This window comes from Copadichromis virginalis, linkage group LG3, assembly GCF_057382275.1.
Source record: "Copadichromis virginalis isolate Kocher_CV1m ecotype Utaka linkage group LG3, C_Virginalis_male_GT1.1, whole genome shotgun sequence".
Classification (NCBI taxonomy): domain Eukaryota; kingdom Metazoa; phylum Chordata; class Actinopteri; order Cichliformes; family Cichlidae; genus Copadichromis; species Copadichromis virginalis.
Window position 1 is genome coordinate 6,238,127 of NC_140620.1, and position 16,480 is coordinate 6,254,606.

At 43.3% G+C, this 16,480-nt stretch overlaps 1 long non-coding RNA gene and 1 pseudogene across 1 annotated transcript; both read left to right on the top strand.

Annotated features, from left to right (window-relative positions):
* Positions 1–828: 828 nt before the first annotated feature.
* Positions 829–1,919, top strand: LOC146712467 (uncharacterized). Its single transcript, XR_014915959.1, has 3 exons — positions 829–901; positions 1,603–1,767; positions 1,845–1,919. It is a non-coding gene; the product is annotated as an uncharacterized LOC146712467 (long non-coding RNA).
* Positions 1,920–8,040: 6,121 nt separating this feature from the next.
* LOC146712468 (trypsin-like) lies at positions 8,041–9,433 on the top strand (annotated as a pseudogene).
* The last annotated feature ends 7,047 nt before the right edge of the window (positions 9,434–16,480 follow it).

Sequence of the window (16,480 nt, forward strand, 5' to 3'; positions counted from 1 at the left end):
TAAAAAAACAAAAACGATTTTCAATTTTTTTGTAGTTTATTGCACTTTTTTGCAATTTATGTAATTACTATGCACCTAATGCAGACATATTATTAAAGTTTGGGCTATAATGGTTGTATTGATGTATAGCAACTTGAAATGCTCCCAAAAATGGCTCCACAGCATGTAAAAATATAATATAAGCTCTGGCGAACTTGGTTCTATGGTAGGTCTTAAAGGGTTAAATAGTCACATGAACCTGTACTTTGAATTCTGTATGAGCTGTATAAAATACAGCTATGCATAAGTGTTTTGAATGAATAATTAGATTAGATAACTCTTTATTGTCTAATATAAAAATGAATAGAAATGTGACATGAGAAGGTGTGTCTTTGACTGTTCCTGTATAACTTAGTTTCGGACTAGCTGACAAGTTATGCTCCGGTCATTTGATGTTTCTAAGATAGATGTTCTTTTGTAATATAGTTAAATTTTCTTTGTATATTTCATTTATCCACCATCATACATACAAGCTAAGAAGGGGTCGTTATTCTAACAAGAGGTATCAACGCTGGGCCAAAGTTCAGCACATGGTTAAAGTTTGTAATCCAGCCAGGGTGTAAATATCACTCAGTCGTAGAGCTGAAGCAGGTAGCATCAACACATAAATCTACTCTTCCCGGCTTAAATCACAAGAGCACCTCTGACCAAAAAGCTGTAGATTTTTCTTGTTTGCACAAATTAATCCAGATTCACATTAATTGTGTTCGCAGCTCCAACAAAATGAGGAAGAGGAGGGGGAGAAACATAATTAGGTTGAATTACAATTGGATGGAAGACGAGGACAAGGAGAAGGAAGCTTAGGATGAGGAGGAAGAGAAGCAGCAGGAGCATCTTTAGGGATCCCTATGATGTCATTGAGGTTTGTTTCATTAATATGGTCCTCTCACAAAGAAAGATGACTTGTTTTAGTTCACCTACTTCCTGTAATAAATAGTGGTGTGCAAAATGTTGTGAAAAACCACGGAGCAGGCACGTATAGTGCATCTGCAGGTAATTGAACATCAAATCTCTAAGACAGACTGAAATCTGTATATTTATCACCCTTATGATAAAACCCATGTCAGCCATTGGTTTATGGACTTTGTATTTTGAAGCCTCAACATTTGCTTTATTGCTGTTGCTATGTTGGGACCATATTAGGATGAGAGATCAGAATCTGGAGTCATGCACACTATTGTTTCATTTAGTGTGTATCCATAAGATTCGTACAGCAGATCCAAGTTGTGCCTTGAAAACAGGAAAGTCGTCTGCATAGAGGAGAACTTTAATAGCAGGCTTGTACAAAGTGAGGCTTTGTGCACTCGTTTTACTTCTGTCACCCTGTTTTGATGCAGAATTCACTTGAAATCAGGCAAGAACTGGACTTATTTTTTATAATGTGTTCTTGTGAATTGATTGCGTATCGCATAGGTTTGATTTGACTTTCTGCAAGACAACAGTCGTCCGCTGGCCAAAAAAGTTTTCCAAAGACCTCCACGTGATCAAGCCTAGATTTAGAAAAGAATAGCAAAAAAAATCTGCACCTCCTGCTTCAGATGCAATTTGTGTTTGTGTGTTCAGAGGCAGCGGCGAGAGGGGAGACCTCGGGTCATCCAGCTGGAGAGCCTGACCAGGATGAGTCGAACATTAACTCAGCTCTTCCAGGGCACCCTGCAGACTCGGCTGTTGGCATCGGCAAGGGATGACGTGAACGCCAAACTGGAGTCCATCACAGGTCAACTGCAGGTATGCGAGTCAGACCTTCTGAGGAGGGTTTCACTTTTCTCTCTTCTTCATAATTGACTCTTTTCTCTCTCTTTCAGCTCCTTGTCTCAGAGTGGGAGGGATTTGAAGCACAAAGGGAGGAACTTGTCGTTTGGTTGGCTGATATGGATTGATAGGTTTGTAGCTTGAACCTATTCGCTGGAACGTTAAGGACAATCTGCTACGCAGCAAAAAGCAAGACACAAGGCACCAAAGTTCTCTGGTTTACTCATGCATGAGGGAGACCTGCCTGGAGCCAAGTGTCGTCCCACCACTTGACCTCCGTCAGACTCTCAGCCAGGTTCCCAATAGCACTCCTTTTATTGTGGTTCCATGAATATGCATAGGGTCATTAACATATAACATCTTACATAGGTATACATGTGAACAAAGGATACTGTGTGTGTGTGTGTGTGGGGGGGGTGACCCCATAAATGACTTCCCTAAACCTGCTGGTCTGGAAGTCCAACAGTTCACCTAAACAAAAGGCACTTAGCCTAAAACAGGTACAGCCACGTTTATCCTGCCATAAAACAATAAAACAAGGTACGACCTCTTCTCATGCTCCCAGGATGTATGTGTGCATTCACATCCACACTGGAATGCACACCTACACCTGCACGTCTTCATTTAGATAACAGAGATGTAACCCAGTGAGTTTACACGACTCAGTAATGCACTACAACATTGTTATTGTTAATTGTGATTCATCATTACTCTGTTAATCACTGAGTTGATCAAAAATAAATCAATAATAAAAGATAAATACTATAAATATAAGAATAAAACCTGTTGTATGTTCACCAGTATGATAATGATGAAGCAGTAGTCTCGGTTAACGTGGTTTTATTTTTTATTTTATACATTTTATTTCGTGATGTGATGTGAGCGCAGGTGCAACCCAACAGGCCCCAAACGTATCGAATGCCAGGACTGCCATAATGAATTAATTAAATGTGTCAATAATTAATTAAAATTGGAATTATAGATAATCGATTGCTTGTGTAGACTTGGGGCAGCCAGGTATCCCAGAATGCAGATCAAATCACAGGCAGCAATGGTGGTGGTGTAGTTTTAAAATACCCCGTTTTTCTGTCACCAGCTACACTTTTAACAGTGTTTTAGCCGCGAATGTCGCGACGTACGTCTGGTCAGGTTGTCAACATAGAACATGTTTGCAAAAGTGCTCAGATGTTTTCAGAGATTTCACTAGCTCTGCTAACAGTTAGCATGCAGAGTGCACCCAGGGGGTTACGTTAACCGGTTTGTTTACATATTCCACTCTCCGTGTTCCACATGTTGCATTCGCAGATTCTCATTTTGACCGAACGATCGTCTCTTTGCGCCTGGTCTTGTGTCTCTGTCCTTCTGTAACATAAAGAACGAGCTGACATTTTTCTCACGAAACCAGCGATCAGCTCAACAGACCCTCAGTTTACCTGCATGCATCCTCCTCCTCATCTGTCAGCTGTTTAACACCTGCTGCTAATTCAAGAAACACACCTACGTTACCTGGTGATAGTCACAGTTTAACTGGGCAGCCGGTACTCGATATAAAGCAATGTCAGCGCATTTTTCTGCACAAGATAAGTAAATATAGTGTTTTCCCCGAGCGCAGAGCTGCTGGAGCTTGTTTCCTTACAGAGCACTTCATCAGCGGCTGATGTCCAATCACCGGCACACAGCTTTGAAACCTCAGCTGAGTTTTAGCTCTCAGTGGTTAAACGCTGGACTTCATTCACTCAGGTTCTGTCTGTCGGGTCACGTTTACTTCGCTGTTTTATTTACAACTGAGCAAAGCGGTTTGGCTGAGGTTAAAGTTACGTTTCATAACTGCATAGTTTCACAGACGTTTAATGGTTCAGTGGCACATGTGTTAGACTGAACTATCATCTAAATATCATCTGTTTTTTAATAGTTATTCAACTGTATTCTAAGCACCAGCTGTCTGTTAGAATGTGATTTTTTTTTTTTCTGTCTCTGTTGGCAGAGGTATAAAAATGCGCAGGAAAATCTGACGTGCATGGCAAACTTCACCGACGATATTTAGGGAGGAATAAACACACGTCAAACATAAATGAACCATTTGCCCGTCTCCATAATTGAGAGCATTTTCTCTTATGTCAACACTCTCTCTCTTTTTTTTCTTTTTCTTTTTTTTTTTTTCTCTTTTTTTTTCTTTTTTGGTCATGTTATGTTTACCTGTCAAAGGCTTGTTACAAACTATGAAACACATCGTGCAGACTTCTGGATGTTAGAAGAAAACTAATACTGCTCATGAAGGAGACTAAAGGCAGGAAGGTGTCCTTTAAAACTAAACATGTTAATAGGACCTCCCTATTTATATCATAGTTTATGATATAGCACGTGTATTTCAGTAATAGCCTGCTGATTTCAGTGTAGTGGTGAACAGTCACACAGCTCACGTGGGCGTTATCTGTGATACTCCTTAACTATAATTTATCCAAGTTAACTTCAGTTAACCATTCAGACGGTTCTTTTGCAATGAAAAACATAAACACCCATGCTGCCGGTAGGTTTCCTCAGTGCCAGCTGTTAACATTATAGCTGATTATGCAGTAACCATGGTAACCACGGACTCTGAGCGGCTGGATCGACGGAGGTCAGACAACAATTTTACATGTATGATCTTAAAACAGGACACAGCCACTATACGTGCTGGTCTCATATCAAATGTGAAGGCAGACTGAGTCTATGTTTGACGTTTGTTTATATCTAATCTTCCTTTTCAAACATTTAAACAGCAGCGAGTCTGCAGCTGAGGGAATACAAACTCAAATTGTCGGAACAGGTTTGCTCGTTTCTTGGATTCATTTGGTGATTTATTAAATGTATAACTATTATTCTAATCTGCTGCTGGGTCTCTTACACTTTTCTTTATGCTGTATATTTTCACGTCTCTGGAATAGTTGGAAGTTAGATAGTCAGCTGAGAAACTTTGTGTTAACTCATGGAGCTGAGGATATCGTGGATATGCTGACCTCGCTGCGTGGTGTACAGAGCGAGGTCAGCATGATTAATATTCACAATAAAAATATTAGCCGAACATCATGAAGTCTGTATGTGTTTCATAGCGTCGAACAACCTTTGTACAGTTAAAGCCAGCAGTTACTACATGACAGAAACACCAACGTTATCTCTTTTATGCGTTTATACACAGGTCACGCTGATTACTGAACAAAAACCCAAAGAACAGATTTATTTGCTCTCTCTCCTCCTTAAACACGTTTTTAATGTTAGTTATAATTCAGAATTGGCGACTGAAACACGTAGGACACAGAAGAACATCAGGAAATAAAACACCGATAAATATAACCTCAGTAAAAGAAGTCAGCGGGGGTTACTACAGCTGTGTACCGGGGCCTGCGCTTTGTCGGTGGGATTGCTTGCGAGGCGAGCGGGTCTATCCCACGCTTTGCCGTGAGACTGGGCAGACATCTCCGAAATCATCGAAGCACTTTTGCAAAGAGGCTGTATCTTGACAAACCGACCAGACACATGAAGATTAAACCACTACATTCTCGGCTTAAAAAATATTAAAACGGTATTTGGTGACACACAAACAGGGTTTTTCAAAGTTCAGTTCTGTTAGCTTCCACATGCCGGTTGTTGTGTGCTAGAAACAATGGCCACCAGGCCTAAGCAATGGTTTTGACTCGATCAGCGTTAACCCCGCCCCTGAGTTTGATGGGTGAGGCTGACAGATAAAATTATTTCATGATGAGAGCCAGGCGCCAGGACTGCCAAAATGAAATAAATAAATATATCATTAAATAATTAATTAAATGTGTCAATAATTAATTAAATGTGTCAATAATTAATTAAAATGTGAAATACATAAATAATTAATTAAATGTGTCAATAATTAATTAATTAAATGTGTCAATAATTAATTAAAATGTGAAATACATAAATAATTAATTAAATGTGTCAATAATTAATTAATTACATGTGTCATAACTATTTATTTAATTAATTAATTCCAATTTTAATTAATTATTGACACATTTAATTAATTATTTAATGGTGTATTTAATTAATTCATTATGGCAGTCCTGGCGTTCCATACTTTCTCAGGTAGTTGTTTACATTATATAATTTATTGTGTTCAGTATACGTCACTACAATGTGATTTCGGACAACAGGCTCTTCCTATAGTATTCAATGAGAGGACCCTGCACGCCAATTCTCGACGCGAGGGGGGTACCCTGCACATCGATAAGTGAAGCAGAGGGAGCCTGACCATTCGTCACACATTTGACGAGCGAGAACTTGTTGGTAATACACAACTACAGACCTGATCCCGATTTAAAAACAGGTTTTTGAGTTTCTTCCCGTTGAAAAGGGAGTTTTTCCTTCCCACTTGCTCATCTGATGAGCAAGCATCAGATGAGCAATCAGATGCTTGCTCATCTGATTGTTGGGCTTTTCTATGTATTGTTGTAGGGTCTTACTATGTCACATACCTTGAGGCAACTGTTGTGATTTGGCACTGTATGAATAAAACTGAATTGAAATGTCTGCTGCAACATTGAGATGATCGGGTCAGAATTTAGTATAAACAGTCACCAGATCTCAGTCGAATAGAGCACCTGGGATGTGGTGGAACTGGAGTTTCACATCATGGATTTGTCTGCAGCATCTGTGTGATGCTGTTGTGTCAATATGGACCAAAATATGTGGAAGATGTATCTGACACCTCGTTGACTCTGTGTCTCGAAGAAGTGAAGCAGCTCTGAAGGCAAAAGGAGATCCAACCTGCTACTAGCAAAGTGTAACTAATGAAGCACATTTTGAAAAGACTCTTTTATAGACAGGAGATGGTGACGATGAGTCTAGGCTTTCATCCTTTTAATTATCCATGAGTTCAGGTGGGGTGGGCTGCTTTTTGCGCCCTTGTGTATAAGATCAATAAAGTCTTGGGCCAAAATATTGATATCCCTCAGACGGTGGAGTCGAATATGGTTGTTTGGCTGCTCTGCTTCAGGCTCTGAGGTATCCTGGGAATAAAGCGCGGACACAGGAGATGTGGGGCAACACGTTCTCACTCCCTAAGCGTAATATTTTACGCTAGGTGACAATTCGTCAACATTTTAGGCCAGAGAGCTGTTAGCATCTCTCCTTCTCTCATATGTGTGTAAACAGAATGCTCACCACGATAACTCCCACCGAGGGTGATGCTGGCTCCAGGGGACAGCGAGGTGGATGACGGAGATTACCATGGCAACAAATGTCTTGAACTGGCTGGACAGGTACATTTCTGTGCACCTGTCATCCTTGAGGTTTTAATGCACTACCTTTATTTTATGTAATCAATCATTCAGTTGTGTTTTTGGTCTTTAACTGTAAATTTGAGGAATCGAAATGAGCCAGAGTTCAGTTCAGACTTTAAAGGCACCTTATTGGACTGTAAAACAGCCTGTTTCAGTTTAAGAGTTGTTTTGCATACTCAAAACAATGTTCTGTCTCACTCCCATTTCTTCCTGTTGCATGTTGAAGCTCTACTTGGAACCCTGATCCAACCATGAAAAATAGGATGTTTCCCAGCAAGGCTTCAGTTTGTTTTCTGTTGTATTTTTTTACCTGCAGGCCTGTATGATGATGTTGAATACAGTTTCACCTGAGAGTTTCTGCTGAATCGCACACTGAACAGCTCTTAATCTCACTTTCAGCTGATGAAATCTCTTCTCTCTAGCGTGTTTTTGTTTTCTCCATGATGCTAACCACTCTTGTAAGAAAAAGGGGGGGGGGGGCTTGGAAAATTTCTATACAGACACCTCTCTTCTTTACTCAGAACTAAACTAAATTCATTTAACAAATCGTAAAAATCATTTTACAGTATAAGTGTTGTGGTGTCTCTGACTGTTATATGTATTAAGTGTGTGCTGTCTCTGGTCTCCAGAGCCGTCCTCACAGCAGACACCGTGAGGTCACTAATGGTTGTGACGGTGCCGGTTACTTCAGGTGGATCAAAATGTCTGTAAACTGCAGAATGAGAGCCAATAAAGTCTAAATGTACCAACAGGAAAAAACAAAACTAGATGTGACAGCTGTGTGTATCATAACCAACAAGATTCCAACATTAGATAATGCTAAGAACAAGCCTGCGGTTGGCATGACAGGAAGTCGAGATGATGAAGATAGTCCAGCCTTCAAACTAAGATGCGTGATGTATAAAAGTCTTATCTAGCCAGTCTACAGAGTAAAGGACGGTTTGAGGTTCCTGCTGGTACCATGCACCGTCTGCACAAGCTTCTTCTTTGTCTTCTACCATGTCTACCAGACATCAGTGAGACTTCAAATATACCTGATTTATCTTAATGCTGTAAAAGCCACACTGACTTTAACTTCTTCTTTTATTTATCAGAGTTTGCAACAGGAATTATTCATGGAGAAAAAGCTCCGGAGAACTCGATGCCGTACATGGTGTCAGTGCAGGATAACAAGGGTCGACATGTCTGTGGAGGTTTTCTCATCACTGAAGACTTTGTGCTCACTAGTGCACACTGTGACAAATTGTGAGTTTCATTTCCTGTTCATCAAGTTTATACAAAACATTTTCAAACTTGTATTTATTCATCAGATCACTCTAAGTTATTGTATAAGGCAGGTGTTATTTTAAGGGACAATAAAAGATGATTAACTTTAACATCATCAAATATTAATGACATTTGGAATATGTAACAACAAACAAACCTCTGACAGCCGTTAGTTACAGCACTGCTGACATTAGCCTGCATGTAACAGTGAGAAATCAAGATATCAGGTTTAAAATAGTTTAAATTTTAAATTCCCTCTCAATAATTACTCCCTCAGAGGCCTCACACACGTCGCTCTCGGCAACCACAATCTGAAGAAGGCTGATCAGCAGAAAGTAAGAATTAAAAAAAAAAATCATCCATGAAAATTACCTACAAATTGAACTAGGTAATGACATCATGTTACTCCAAGTAAGTCCATATTTATTGCAACATCAGTTTTATGTGACGTATTTGTGGTATAATTACATTTTTAATAAACGCTTCTATATGAAAAAACATGTTTCTATTTAACTCCATGCTGTGTCTCTAGCTGTCTGAGAAAGTTCGATTAGGCCACAGAGTACAGACAGTTCAGCTTCCATCTGCTGAAATACACCTAAAAGAAAATCAAGTGTGTCAGGTGGCTGGATGGGGAAAAACTAAACGTGATGGTGAATCTGTTGATGAGCTGAGGGTGGTGGGCGTGTCTGTCATTGATAAACAGGTCTGTAAGAAACAGTGGCCTGGTCTTCCTGCCAATGTTATCTGTGCAGGTGGATATAAGACAACCAAAGGATTCTGTCAGGTATGTTTTCTGTGCTTTCAGTGGAAACTTGTGTTCTGTTGACAAACGTATAAAAAAATCTGACAAATTAAAATCCTCACAGGGTGATTCTGGTGGTCCTCTGGTGTGCGACGATTTGGCTGTTGGTCTCGTTTCCTTCAACTATTACCATAACTGTAACTACCCCGATAAACCCAACGTCTATACGGACATCTCAAAGTACCGTAGATGGATCAACGAGATTCTGGCACAATCTTTCACATTCTATTGCAGGAAGCTTTCCACCTCACACTGCTCTGCTGTGACACACGGGGAAACATGAACTCGTACGTTTTTACAAATGTCTTCGCTTTGACAAAGAATTTTGGTTTCACTTATTTACTCGGGTCATTTTGCTTCCATGTTGGTTATTTGTGTGTTTTTTTTTTCTCTTTGCTGGATTTTTTTCTCGTGACTTTCAGATCCTGTTCATCAGCTGTGGAGGATTTTTTTGGGTCTACCACTGAAGTATGCGCAGAGATATGCCACACTGAACGGATTTCCGCATCTGTTCATGTTTCCTCATCATCACAAATGCCTCTGAAGATAACTGAAAAGCTTCTGTTGATTGTATATGGAGAAATAAAAGCCAATATTAAAAAGAGTGTTTTGTTTAATGCTAAAAAATCTGGTGGTTTGGAAGTTTGTTTGATTTCTGATGCAGTGCACTCGTTTGGCCACACGGCAGCGCTGCTTAGTTGTCAAATAGCTCAGCAGAAACGTTTCAGCGATGTGGATTTTTTTTTATGTTCGTGCCGTTTACCGATATCCACTGAACGCATCACGTGCAGGCTGGGATGATGGTGGTTTCTAAGGAAACCATCCCTGAATGTGTTTCGGTGACTGCAGTCATTTTGCAGGGAAAAATAAAAAACAATCTACTTTAAACACCTGACGGAGGGTTCAGGTTAACATGAGGTGTCTGACTCACCTGTGACAGGTAAACCTGAGTGTAAGAGACTCACAGGTGCATTAAAATTCTTCAGGAGGTTGAACAACAAAAATTTAGTCTTAATGAATTCACAGGCCTCCTTAAGTCATGACACCAAAGCACAGCTTTAACTTCTGTGCAATGAAACACACCTGTGTCCTGGAAGTGATGTCACAGTGGCTCTTTCTTCGCTTCCTGTTTGAGGTGAAGGCACTTTGACGATTTGTCAGGCTCACGAAGATTTGACCTCTCAGCCTAAAAGCTGGTGTTCCAGCCTGGAGGAGGTCCTGAGTGTCATCATGTGGGTCAAGGTTTGATGTTTGGGATGGACTCACCTGGGATTGGGTCTCCTCCTTTACTCAGATTCCTTCTGCTGAAGGAATCAGCCGTGACCTGTGGAGCTGAGAACCTGCTGGTAGTTTGAATTCACTTTAAAGCTTTAAAACCTTTTTCATCATTTTAAAAAAGTACCAGCATGTTAATGCTTCAGTCAGGGAAAGAAATGTGACTGTGATTGTTTAATCCAATCACATCAGTCGGGGTTGGCTCGTCATACATCAGGAGGAGATGCCACCCTATTCCCCGCACCTCTCTAAACACACCTGGGCATCATCCCCTCCAACAAACAGAAATGATTTTCAACCAAAAATGTGATGATGTCATCGGGTGTGTTTCAGAGACAGTGGATCTGATGAACGGTGATCAAAACAGGTGAGACGCAGACAGGTAACAGGTGATGATGATGAAGTAGCAGGAACATCTGTGTGGGGTTGGATTAGAAACTGACAGAGAAACGTTTTTAAATGTGCCTCACAAGTGAAACCCTTTTAAACACTCAATTTTCATTCAGACTTTACTTTGAAAGGCCCTTCCGCTCACTTCCTGCACACGCTGGGTTGAATGCTGCCAGCGTGACTGCGCAGCTCGTGCACAGAGAGAGAGGAGCGCCGTATGTCGGTGCTGAAGGTTGGACTCAGGGACCGACACCGGACCGACCGACAGGGACTCCGACGGACGTGATTGAAGACTGCAGAATTTATTTCATTTGACGGACTAGTTACACAATATGGGATCAATAAGAAAAGATTTTTAGAATATCAACAAATTAAATCCATAGTAAAAAAGAAATTTAAACCGGGTCAAGTTGAACTACAAACACCACCAAGTGTGGTTCAATTTCTTACTCTTAAAACCCCCAAATTACTATCCAAAATATACAGAATGCTTCCTAAAACAGAAGAATCAATATCACTTCCTATTGCAAAATGGGAAGCGGATTTATCAGTTAACTTAGACCTAAACTTCTGGTCTCAGATTTGCTTAAAAACCTTTCATCTAATTAGAAATCCCAGTCTTCAATTAATTCAATACAAAATACTACATAGAGTGCACTATACAGGTCATCGGATGTTCAAGATGGGCTTTACGTCTACCAGCAACTGCTCACACTGCCAAACCAATTCACCGGACAATTATATCCACGCTCTTTGGTTCTGTCCACCAGTTCAGAAGTTTTGGCGCGAGGTATGTGAAGACTTATCGAAGTGTCTGAAATGTAACATTCCAACTTCCCCCTTAGTGTGTTTGTTGGGCAGCTTAGATAATGTCACTTCAGAAAAGAATATCGCCCATATGGTTTTCACTGCCCTATGCATAGCCAAGAAAACAGTCCTCATGACCTGGAAAAATAAAAATAATCTTAATTCTAACCAATATAGAAATTATCTATTAGATTACATTAGTCTTGATACAGCCTCTGCCACCACATCAGATCAATTGCTCTGGGCTCCTTTGATCAGCTTCATCACCTAGTGGGGGTGGGGGGTCATAGTTTGGTTCCGCCTTCACTGTTGTGATTGGTGTGGGGGTAGGGACAGGCTTAGGGCGTCGGGGGGTTCCCCGGAGGCATCTTCCTTGGGGGGCTGTACCCGGGGTAGCGGTCATGTCGGGTTAGGGGCTCTGTTGGCTCTCAGGTGACTGTTTCCTCGCGGCTGCGTGCAGCGGGGCTAGGGGAGGGTCTGTGCTGACGGACGTGGGTTACTGACCTGGTAGCCTGGCTGCCCCTGGGTGGGTCCGGGATGGGCGTGAGGTTCTGGGGGCGCTCCGTCTCTGGGCTGGGGCCCGGGCCGGGCCTCGGGGGCTTGGGTCCTGGTTGGTGTGTTGCCGGGGTTGTGGGCGGGTGGGTGCATGGGGGCCCAGCCCTGGAGCAGGGTGCCGCCGGTGCATCGAGCCACCTGGGGGGCTCTTCAACTGGTGGGGGAGATTGTCACATCTTGCAGGAGCTTTCCTCTCTTCAGGAACTCTCTCTGCAGGAGGGGGAGATACAGGAGAGGTGGAGGAAGATCTCAGCCTGGGCGTCTATCGTCTCATGTAGTCTGGAAGATGAGTGGATGGTGGGGTGGGTGCAGTTTTCTCTGTGGTGGGGTTGGGTGGACTGTCCCGGGCTCTGTGGGGCCGGGAGGCGCTGCTGCACTGGGCCCTGGTCTGGATGGGCCTGGGCCCCCTTTCCCTGGCGGTATGGGGGTGCCTACTGGGGTCAGCGGGGGAGCTGGCCCCAGGGAGGGGTCACTTGCCCCTCCCTTGCTTCCCTCCCCATCTCCAGCTGCCTCCCTCTTCCCGCTCCACCACAACCACCCACACATGCAGGACCTTGGAGTAGGGGTATGTCACCAGGGTGCAGAGGAGGCTACCCCCCCCCCCCCGTCCCCTTCTGGCTGCCTCTGCCTCAATTTTATCCCACAACTTAGACATTCACATTACTCACACTCTCATTACACATACATATAGGATCTTGGGGGTGGGCACGATACACAGAATCCAAATTACCATCAGGGTGTACACCTCACCCCTGGCGTCGTTGCCCACCTCTCAATTTTAAATACACGTAGACATTGAGGGCTAGCAGGAGGGACTATGCGCTTACCTGCTGCTCTCTGGCAGGTAGCTCCATGCCCTCCTGGGCTTTAATTGCACCTTAGAACACACATGCATCAACACTACAATGAGCGGGTGGAGGGAGGTTTGGAGTCTTCTCTCACCCCCGTTCTCTGCGGCCTGCTGGAGCGGGGGGGGGAGGCTAGGAGGAGGAGGAGTTTTGGCCGTCCGACTGCGGTCTGGAGTGTGGGGCCTCCCTGCTGCTGCGGAGTCGGGGCGGTCTGCCTCCCCCCACCGCAGGGAAAAGGGTAACACCACCTGGGTCTGGGTGCAGTTCCCCCCTCCAGGGGCAAGGGTACTGTTACATCCTGGGAGGCTGTGGGAGTGTGTGGGCGTGGTGTTGTCTTCTCCCTCTCCTCCTCCTTCGTTCTGGCCCCTCCCCTTGTCTCTCTCTGCCCCTGCCTTCTCCTTTAGGTCACACCTGCTGCTCATCTGCTCTCATTACAACCAATTACCCTCAGGGGTGATATAAGCTGGAGAAGAGCAGTGTGGAGGAGGAAGGGAGAGGTTTCTAGTGGATTTCCTCTGTGCTGGTCAGAGTGTGCTACTGGCTTAGGTGTGGAACAGCCTGCTGCGTATGACCAGCCTTCTGGTGTGTGGCTCTTTGTGAGTAGTGCTTAACTGAGCAGTGATTGCCCATGAGTGACGGCGGCCTTCATTAGTTTGTGTGGCCTGCCTGGATATTGTTTGCTAGCAGCGTTGCTGTCTCTTTCTGTTGAAGCCTTATTGTTGCTTTCTTTGTTGAAGTGGTCATTACCACTTTGGGTTGACCTCCCTGATTTCTCATTAAAGCAGCGGTGCTGTCTCCTTTTGTTGTTGCCATTTATATGATTATTGAGGTGTTTGCCTACAATAAAGATCTATTTTATGTTAAATACCTCTGCCTGGCGTTCTTTTCATTCCACCTGGATCTAACTGTTACTGTCCCCCACCCTCATCGCCTAGACTTTTAAGTGGGGACGTAACAGGTACCTAGACCCGGTTCGTAGAGTACGCTTGGGGAGTGTGATCGTGTGTACAGCGTCTCTTTATGTCTGTCTCCACGTTGGTTGAGTGTGGAGTAAGTGCATATGAGAGCATGAGGGTGGGAATGGATGTTTGTGTCTGTGTGTGCCTGTATGTCTGTGTCTATATGTCAGGTTGGGTATCAGACGCCACCTCTCTGGGGACACCTCAGGCCCTCCAAGGTTTGGAGGCCTATCTCCACCCACCACCACTTCCCCTGCCGGTGGCGGACTCCCTCAGGTGTCGGTGTGTTGGTGGTTCTTTGTGTCTGGGGGTGGGCGTCTGGGTACACACCGGCTCACTCCTTGGCGGCCGCTTGTCGGGGCCTGGGGCCTGGGGCTCGCTCGGGCCCCTTTGGAGGTGGGGTGCCCCCGGCCTCTCGGCCTGGGGCTCGGTCACTCAGGCACAGCTGGGGGCCGGCGGAGCTCACGGGCGCGTCACTGCAACTCCCCCTGACTTCTGCTCCGCGGCTGCTGGGCGAGCCCTCATCTGGGACTCTCCTCAGCTCTTACTGGAACAGTGGCGCGGCTGCCCCTCTGTTGGTCTTCCATGGTCTCTTGTGTTCTGGGGGCCTCTGGATGTCTGGAGTTTTGATCTCCTCCATACCCGCTTCACACCCTGGAGGACGGGGCTGTGGCCCCCCCACACTCCCTAGCAGATCATTACATGGAGAAACCTTTGGAATGCAAGCATGCTGATCCACACAGGTATGCACACATGGGTATTCACAGACGCGGACTAAAGCTTTCTTGGCTTTAAGACATGCATGCGCTCAAAGCACACTGTGCGCTGTCTATCTTGCGTGCTGCACAATATCGTTTATTATTTAGTAAATATTGATATCTATGACTAGCTAGTTTATTGTGATGGTGCTTTGTTTTCTCTATTATTATGTTGCTCTTTGTTGTTTGCTGTCTCCTCTGTTTGTGTTTTTTTTTTTTTTTTTTTTTTTTTTTTTTTTTTTCTCTCTCTTCCCCCCCCTTCTCACCGTCTCTTCTCCCCTTTGGTTTTCTTTCTTTCTCTCCCCCTCTTTCTCTCATTCATTCCCCCTGTCCTATTTATAAAAAAAAAAAAAAAAAAATGACAAAGGATGAACTGAAGCTCTGCCATCACGTAATGTCGCATACTGCTGTTTCTGATGTCATTTAAAAAAAAAAAAAAAAGAACAAAGGAACCCTCGAAGCGTTAAAGCTAGCTTTGTAAGAGAATATAACGGAAAAGTATGAAACGAAAATGTTTTCTTTGTTGATAGACTTTGTTTGCAGTGCAATTTATTTGTTGCCGGATTGTAAGATGAAAGTAGACACAATTTCGGGCTCCCACATTTTATCCGAAACTTTACATTAACAAGTTTGTTTTGTTTTTTTTTACAATTATTCAAATGCAACCGTGGAAATAACGAATAGAACAAAAGTCATTCATTCTTACCTTATACTAATCGTGGTGCAGGCCAGTGCAGTGCATGAACTGATGCCTTCTCCGGTCAATTCCGCTGAGAGTAAATCTAATGTCCCGCTCTACTGTACAAGACAATGGTTACCTGGAGGGATGTACCAATGTGATAGGGGTGCTGCGGAATAGTCCAAGTGGTAGCAGCTTTAATTTCCCGCTCAACCATAAATCGATGGTTTTTCAACGTGATTGTCACCTTGTCAACTATAAATAGATCAACAATCAACGATGACAGAACAACAGTGAATCAATGTTATTTCAATGTCAGTGTCAGGTTTCATCAGTATTTCAATGTTGTTTCAACATTGGTTTTGTGTTGACATTTCAATTCTGATGGTTCAGATGGAAAATCAACATCTGTTCAATGTCTCCTTGCTATCTGGGTGGTGTCTTTGGGAACACCTTAGGGGGAAATGACGGTAATATGACTGAACCATATGGGAACAAAGAATAGGCACTTTTTTGGGCTACCGAAGTTTCCTCGCTTTCATTCAAAATCTGTTTATCTTTAAACAATTGAAACATAATGGCTTCAAGCTGACATTGAGGCCTGTGGGGCACTATCAGCCACTGAGACAGTAGACAAGTGACTATTTCACACTGCCTGTTTATTTAAGGGAGATGAACAGTACATTATAACTGTACATAATAATATCAATGATGATAGATTAAATAAATGGGTTTTTGAAAGACGCTTGTGCATTTTTAAAGTCTAAAGTGTTGAATTGATCTGAGTATGTCATCTGTTCAAAGCCTCTCATCTGTGTTTATGCAGTACATAGTAACAGTGTGGCTGAGTCCTCTGGTTCAAATCAGTTCCAGCACATTTGGAGATGTAAGTCTTAACCTTTCACATGCATCGGGAAGGAAAAAACATTTGATCTTCACAGTACTCCCGAAGTGCAGCGATACATTGTGAAGTGCACATTTCCATTTCTCATACAGTACCGAGCAAAAGTCTTGAACCACCCCCTTATTTTTTTCGTGTTTTGCCAGGTCAGTCTGTGT